Here is an 8,596-nt window from a genome sequence, read left to right on the forward strand (position 1 = left end):
AAATAAATCTAAGAACAATACACTTTAAACGAATCAAAATAGTCACACAGGAGAACCATTGGCCCCACAAAGTGCTATGCATAGAGGGAGGATAAAACCCTGGAGATTTATGGAGTAGGAGATCTCTATCAAAATCAAGAAAGCTTAGGTCTATTTTTTCTATTTAAATATCAATGGATATAATTGTGGTTTTCCAAATATTTTATAATGTAACTACGTACATTTGAAGATCCATCAATCTTCATTCAAATAAGGAAATTAATTCGGTCCCTGAACCCACAAAATCCTACAGTGCAAAGCCATCCACTGCATGGTTTATACAGTTAGCTGTTTTTTGTGTAGAATCATTTATGTTTGGATTTTACAAATCTATTGTCTCACTCCAAAGTTCTTATTACACACAGTAACGGTGTCAACAGCCCTGTAATGTCCTATGGTGACTAAGCAGCCACAGGACCCTGAGGAGGTGACCACATGGGCAGCTACCATGTCATTTTTCTCTTATATCTCATAAGTACACACAAAATGAGATGATGGGGAATATCTCTAATCTAATAGATGTAAAATGTATACAACAATAGATATTAAGAAATAAAACATCAGAAACTAGAAATTTGGAACAAATTTTCTAACAACTTAAAAATTAATAAAAATTAATAAAATTTATAGTAGTTTGTATGGTTACAGAGACTTACTTTGAAAACAACCTCTAGAATAATAAAGTTTGACTCATTGAAATTGTTGAAGAGATTGAAATAATTATCCTCATTTACAAAATGCTTTCTTGGGCTGGTTAATAACACTGTTCCAGAAGACTTGGGTTCAATACCGAGCACCCAAAAAGCAGCTCACAACTGTCTGTAACTCCAAATCCAGAGGATCTGACACCATCTTACAGACATGTGTGCAAGCAAAACATTAATGCACATAAAGTAAAAGTAAACCATGAAAAATGTTTTAGGGCACTTGATAGTGGTTCTTAATTATAAAGCACCCCCCTTGGTTAAACTGAAGGTCTTCCAGGAAAGTGTAATTTTGTCATTTACCCTCAGCTAACTGTGATTTTCATAGAGTCTGTCCCTTAAAATCATTACATGGCAGTACCTTGTTCTGCCCTGGGAACAATCATGTTTTTTCTTGTACTGAGAAGCCAGGAAACAGCTGTGAATGGTCCAGATGAGAGCATACAGGAAGACTGTAAGGAATGTGTAAGGAAAGTACTGGTCAGGATTGAAAAGTAACATCAAAGCAAAGGACGTGGTGCACTGAAGAAGGCAGCTCTGACCTCATGTTGTAATGGGAAGTTATAACAGGGCATACATTCCATATAAAACTTAAAGGCCATCTTAGGCTGTTCTGTGTGAAGAGTTCCCGGGAATTGTTCAGCACCTGGGGAAGCATTAAAGACTAGAAGGACCCTGTCAGTGTTACACACGCCAACACTTTCCTTTTAGCTCAAGCAACATTGCAGCTTTAATTTTTACATTTATTTGTTTATTGATACTTTATTTACATTTCAAATGTTATCCCCCCCAGATTGTCTTTCATTTTCTCGGAGACTGAGTGCAGACTCAGTACGATTGGAGGAGGTTGCAGATAGATTTTCTATCATCTTGATATAGGCTAGAATAATTTTGGAAGAGGAAACTTCAATTGACAAAATGCCTCCCACCAGAATGGTCTACGGGAAAGTCTGTAGTACATTTTCTTAATGAGTGACTCTTGTGGGAAGGCCTGTCCAGTGTAAGAAGTACCGCTCCTGAGCTGGTGATCCTAGGTGCTATAAGAAAGCAAGTTGAGGAAAACATGGATACAAGCTAATAAGAACCACTCTTCCTCTGAATAAGTTCCTGCCTCCAGATCTCTGCCCTTTGGAAGATGGACTACAAGCTGTAAGATGAAATTAACCCTATTCTCCAAAAGTTGTTTTGCTCATGGGACTTTTATTGCAGCAATACAAACCCTACATAAGATACTTACCGTGTTTGTAATTTCTTATATAGGAAGACTACTGATTTTTGCTATGTTGATTTTCATAAAGTAGTATCCTACTACTTCTATGAATATTTACCAGGTGTAGAAGTTTTCTGGCAGAGTCTTTACTGTCTTTTATGTGTAGAGTCACGTTACGTTGGCTTCTTCCTCTCTCATTGTAGCCCATTTATCATCTCTTCTTGTCCAATTGCTCTTGATATTACCTTGAGTACTCTGTTGAACAGGAGTGGAGACTGGACAGCCTTGTCCTGTCCATGATAATAAGGAACAATTTTAAAACAAAATGCAAAAAAAAATGTAAAAATAAAGACAAATGTGATATTTTAAAAAACTACTCTAATTCCTAACAAAGTTGATGGTGGTTTATAGGAGAATACAGAATAGTTGAAAGCTATCTAGTGATCACCCCCAATATCTATTTCATAAGTCTCAAAAACCTTAGCTGAACCTGGTTTAAATGTGAAGGAGACTTTTGTTTTTAGCTTATTGAACAAATGTGCTAGAGGAGCAGCAGCATATTAATGTCAAGTAATTCTATAGAGGAACAAAGCAATTAAGTTGTATCCATTTGTGGATTTCAACCTGAGTCAGTGTGGGAATCAGTCAGGCATAGGTTGCAGGGCTGTATTCTCAGCCATATTAATGAAGGAGATGTAGCTAGAGTTCATCAATGTCTTAGTACTATCCTGCCACACTGCCTGACAAGTATCCACAAAGTCTGGGTGTGTTTGCTGAAGGACAGTTTCCTAGACCTGTCAGAAAAAGTGTTGCCAAAGTTGGACGTAACAACTACATAACCAACCCCTACATGCTTTAGATAATTTATATATGGCTATGCAGAAAACACAGCATACTCAAAAACTACAAGTCATTGCTGGTAGTTATGCCCCTGCTTCTGCATCAGCTCAGCAGTGACATACAGAAACGGGCTTTTTCTCCTTCACCTTGAGATGCCTTTTCAGCTACAGTTGAGAAAAGATCAAACTGCTAGTCCTGCTGAATTGCCCATCTGGCGTGATCCCTGCGTTGCATACTGTCATATCCACACTCCTCCTCCCAACACTGCTATAAAACATGAAGAAAATCATTCCAGTGATTAATGTCACATATCTATAGTAGAGCTAATGACAGAGATTGGCTGGAAGCCTGAATACCAAGGGCAGAAGTTCAGATACAAAATGATTCTGGGAGGACATATCTATGAAGTAAAATTTCTGGAGTGGCCGTGCCAAAGGAGGACCACTCAAGTCACCATCAACTTACAAACGTAGAGGCAGGACCTTAAGTGAGCAGCTTAACTTCTCTGGCTTTGCATTCTTCATCCTTTAAAGTGAGTTCTGATTCAGAACTGATTCCTAAACTATGTATCATAGACAACTTGAGAGTTCTAGAAATCGTTGGAGATCTTTGATTCTTTTAAAGTTTCAGGAGAAGCCCCAAAACTCTGAACTTTGATTCCCAGTGATCCCCATTGATACCTCATTTTATATCTGTAAACCTTTCATTTTAACTCTCTTGAGATTTCAACCACTGAAGCACATTTTAAGAATACCTTAGGGAATACGTGTGATGATTTTCCAGAGATGACGACCTTTGAAAAATGTAAATTGCCAATAAAAGGCATTCAAAATATACAAAGGATGTCCTTAAATAAGGAAAGTAGAATTTAATACAAAAGACCAGAGTGCTCCTCAAGGAATCAAGTATAATTGTCTTCTTAGCACTAGGAGCTACTTGGTTCTGTTCGCTCACAGAAGTGGCCCTGTCCTGTTATACCTGTTGTTTAATCTGGGACTGATCCTCACAGAAGTAGCCCTGTCCTGTTGTACCTGTTGTTTAATCTGGGACTGATCTTCAAACCCAAATACCCTCCACTTTGTTCTCCTTGGCCATCTAACTAAAGATGTAAAGTACATTTTTAAGTTTTGGTTGTTTTTATTTTTCTGACAAGTGAAGAAGTAAAATGATTAATTATGTACAATAATTTATGTAATTGTGATGGCAAAACTAGAAAATTATTTGCTACTTAGCTCATACCACCTTCTTTGGGGGCATTTGCTCAGCTTCCTAGTGGGCAATGAGCTAACTCACGTAAACGCTTAGTCTTAGAGATCCTTCTTTTTATTCAGAGGTACTGACAAATGAAAAAAATAGCTACAGGAAGGGAATGTTTGTGGAGGCTTCTAGGAGAGAGTCTTTTTTTTTTTCCCTTCTCCATAGCAACTGTCAGAAGAGACTCTTTGTACAGTGTAATGTAAGGATGGAAGCCTGGATTTGATAATAAATTTGTACCTGATGGAAAATCTCCTACATGGACATAATAATAAAACATGTGTTTCAGACTGACCAAAGCTAGGCATTACTATGATTTTTGCCTGGGCGGGGGGAGGGAGGGTGGTTTTTCAAGACAGAATTTTTCTATGTAGCCCTGAGTATCCTGGAACTTGCTCTGTAGAACAGACTGGCCTTGAACTTGGAGATTCTCCTGCTTCTGCTAAATGTACTATGAACTTTTAAAGCATGGTTACTAAATACATTGCCATTGTTGTGAGGGCTGTTAACGGGTATGATGTACATAGGAAATCCTGTGTGATATTCAAGCATATTTTTATTTTTCCAATGACAGGTGCTATTGGATAAGTATGAATTTATAAACATAATGCTTGACACATGTAAGAGATATTGTACAACTTAAGCGAATTACAATCTACATTACAAGATTTCACTATCTAGAGGCATTGCAGGTGTGGCTGCTATGTCACATGTGTGTCAGTAGATGGTAGAGAGGAGTGAGTCTGTGTCTATAGCTCAATGTTCTGACCTGTGAACATCTGACTGATTAGCAGCCTAACATTCCTTGAAAAAGAAGTGGGCCTGAGTTGACCACCAAGCCAGCACCAGGGAGCCTCTGGACAAGACGGTAGCCTGTAATGACCACCAGTCTGCCAGGCAGGCCCAGACAAGCTCCCAGGATAGGGAGCAAGCTGGAAACTAGAAGAACCCTAACAGCAGTCAGCCTGAGACAGGCAACCCTCTCCAGGGGTCACTCAGGTGTGGGCTGGGTGAGGAGCAAGCCCAAGACAACCACCATATTGGCACCAAGGAGCCTGGACAGGGAGCTAATCTGAGATGACCACCAGACCAGTACTGTGCAGGGTGGAATTGGGGCAGACCATGTCTAAATGACCCCTGCCTGGAACCATAATTCACAAGTTGGGAATAACACTCATGAGACCACTCCTGAGATGACTCCAGACATGTAGAGACCCTGGGCACTGCTAAGAGAAGCAAGTAAGTGGTGGAGAAATGAAAGAAAGAGAAACAGAAGCAAGTGTGCACAATGAAGAGTGGTGAAACTTGAGACTCAAGAATAGAGAGGAACAGCCTGATGTGAGAACCTGGTGATGCTACTTGGGACTGTGGTAGGGTCCTGGACTGTGCTGCCAGTGGGGACCACATCTGGATCTATGGTCCTGCAGCAGCATGAGTTTGTTACCATCAAAGGCCAGGTGGACATCCCTGGTCTTGGCTGCCACCAGACACAGGTTGATGTGTGAGGGCTATGCAGAACTGGCCCCATCACTCACCTAGGTATCCTGGAAGAACTTGCTCTAGGGGCGTGAGATCAAGAGAGCTGTCCCTATTCACTCGCCAGCTAAAGTACTTGGGAAAGTGTGCCCAAAAATATGAGCCCTACCTGGCTCTACCACTTGTCTCCTGTGTGGTGACATGGATGAAGGAGAGATACTCCTCCCACTCATTCCTCACCACCTGCGGTAGGTGGGAGATCAGGCTCAGGGTCATGAAAGCAGGAGAGCTGAGCCTGTCCTTCACTAGTAGCAGCCCTCAGAAGAGTGGGTCCTGCACCTCACCTGCGCAACCCTGGTGGCAGGGGTGTGGGCAAGCCAGCCCTGAAGGCATGAGTCTGAGAGAGCTGGCTCTCCTGCTTTTTTTTTGGTGCAGCAACATGGGCAAGGGAGAGATTCCCCCCTTCTCACCCCTTGCCACTCACGGCAGGCCAGAGAGCTGACCTCAAGGTCATCAGAATGGGAGAGCAAGCCCGCACCTATACTGGACAGCACAGTAGAGCTCGCCTTGGATATGAGGTTGCTGTTGAGCCCAGGGAGTAAGTGTGGGAGAGCTGGCACTGCCTCTTGTCTGCTGTGCAGTGGCATTGGCGAGAGAAACAGAGAAAGAGAGAGAGAGAGAGAGAGAGAGAGAGAGAGAGAGGAGGGATATCCTCCCCTCCGTTTTGCCCTTGTTGCCGGTGGTGGGCAGAAGAGTTGGCCCAGATGGAGTCATGAGAAGAGCAGAACGTTAAGGCCTGCCCCGCCCCCTACCCTCCGCAGCGTAGCTGTAGCCATTTTGTTCCATGCCCATTTAGCTACTTCATACTGTTGCTGTAATGTGACTGCAGGTCATTGACGCAGAAAAATACTTTGACATCGAGCAAGGTCAGGCTGATCACATATCCTGTTATGTTCTGTATGTTTTGAGGTTTGTTAATCTTAAGAAATTCCACAGAGCTTTATGTAGGACCCATCAAATTAAATGTTAATATGAACTGTTATGTGTAAAATGGTTTAAGTCAGAGCTGACCATTGGGCAGCACTTCCTGTACTTGCATATGAGCTCACTGTGGTTTTTTGTTTGTTTTTTGTTTTTCCTTTATAAGCAGGCGTTGAGAAATGTTTGTTGTCATAGCTTTAGCTCCTGAAGTCTGAACTATATCCCTGGTCTAATCAACATTGGGGTGTATGTTCAATAAACCATCCCGGTCTAACTGAGATTGGTGTTTGTGTGGTTTGTGGAATGACTCATAGACCCCAACAGAGAGTTGGCCCTGCTCCTCACCTGCTTTAGCATTCAGGAGAGTAAGCCCTATACCTCACCTGGGCAGCACAAAAGAGCTGCCCTTGATGGCAGGGTGAGCCACCCTGAGAGTGTGAGCTGGCTCTGCCCCTCACCTGCTGCATCACTTAGGAGAGGGTGTTAGATTTTCCCTGCGTAGCTTGGAACAGACCACAGCAGACCAGACAGTTCCATGAGGGGGAATTTATTCGGGGCTGAGGGAAGAGAGTGAGAGAAGAGAGAGCAGAGAAGCAGAGGAGTAGAGGCGGGCCATGACCACGTGGAGAAAGGGGGAAGGAAAGGGGGAGGGGGCAGAGGACAACCTGCAGGCACGGGAGTAAGGGGGCGAGAAGGAGAGAGGAGGGGGCAGGCAGCCCCTTTTATAGTGGGCAGGCCTACCTGCCTGTTGCCAGGTAACTGTGGGGAGGAGCATACCTGGCTGTTGCCAGGTAACTGTGGAGGTGGAGTTTAGACAGAATACTAACAGAGGGGACCCTGCACATCATTTGGGCAACACAGTAGATCTGACCCTGGATGTGTGGGTTGCAGGTCAAGTGGCCCCAGAGAGGGTGAATGCAGGAGAACCCAGCCCTGCCTCTTGTCTGCTGTGTGGTGGCACATACGTCTACAGCAGGCAGAAGAGCTGACCCTGAGGTCATGAGAGTGGGAGAGCTGGTTCTGTCCCTCACCAGCTGGAACACTCAGGAAAGTGGGCCCTGGACATCACCTAGGCAGCAGGGTAGAGCTGGCCCTGGTTGCAGATTGGGGGATGGAGGGAGGGGGCTGTTGTTGGTGAGCCAGCCCCAAGGGCATAAGAGCAGGAGAGTGGAAGGGCTAATCTGCTCAGATACCTCTCAGGCCCAGACTCAGGGATTTGAATTGATCCACCCCAACATCTACCCCATCAATGAACTGCTGGAGTGCATGAAGGGGCTGATCCTATAGATCCAAAACTACAAGGTCTCTAGACACAAGGCAACAATGGGATGGCTGAGAGGAGTGCCAGTGAGGTTCCAGTATTGATAGAGTAGCAAAAGCCAGAAGCCTTATACCAGACCAACAAATCACTGCAATGAATATATGCAAGCAAAGAAGTGTGGACAAAAGGTATTGTGGGACACACTACAGCTCCCATGATGTTCTTTTTTTCTCTGTCGTGGGGGAGGGTGCAAGGGTAGAGGGTAGGTACAAGGGGAAAGTGAGATGAACGGGATTGAGGTGTATGATCTGAAGTTCACAAAGATCCAATAAAAGTTAAAAAAGTGTCAACATGGAGGGTCACCCCTGTAATCCCCTGGATCTAGAGGCTAAGATGGGAAAATGTTGACATAGAGGCCAGCCTGGATTATACAATGATAACTAACCTATGTCAGAAAATAAAGGTATTAACTGCTCTTAATAGTTAAAGTCCTACCAGTGTTTAACAACATGAATTTAAATAGTTAGTATACAGTCAAATAGAAAGCTGCATGGTAATGCAGTATCATTAACATTTCTATGTAGGAAGTGTTGTGTTTCATAAAAATGAAAGAACCAGGATATGTTTGGTAGAGGCACAATATGATGAGGTGCATTGGGGGTGCCTCTGTGGGCCCATGCATCCCTTCCCCCTGTAGTACTAGCCATAGGACAGAAATAGTATGAAATAGAGTTTACTTAGGGCATTGGGGGGGAGTTAAGGGAGAAGAGACAGAGATAGACAGGAAGAGAAAGAGAGAGAGAGGGGGGAGGAGAGAGAGAGAGAGGAGAG

The 8,596-nt window shown here is 43.4% G+C and overlaps 1 non-coding gene across 1 annotated transcript; it reads left to right on the forward strand.

The window, feature by feature from the left end:
• Positions 1–4,719: 4,719 nt before the first annotated feature.
• LOC114612780 lies at positions 4,720–4,850 on the forward strand. Its single transcript, XR_003710087.1, has one exon. It is a non-coding gene; the product is annotated as a small nucleolar RNA SNORA17 (small nucleolar RNA).
• Positions 4,851–8,596: the final 3,746 nt, after the last annotated feature.

The sequence above is a fragment of the Grammomys surdaster genome, unplaced genomic scaffold, assembly GCF_004785775.1.
Source record: "Grammomys surdaster isolate TR1022 unplaced genomic scaffold, NIH_TR_1.0 126182, whole genome shotgun sequence".
Taxonomy (NCBI): domain Eukaryota; kingdom Metazoa; phylum Chordata; class Mammalia; order Rodentia; family Muridae; genus Grammomys; species Grammomys surdaster.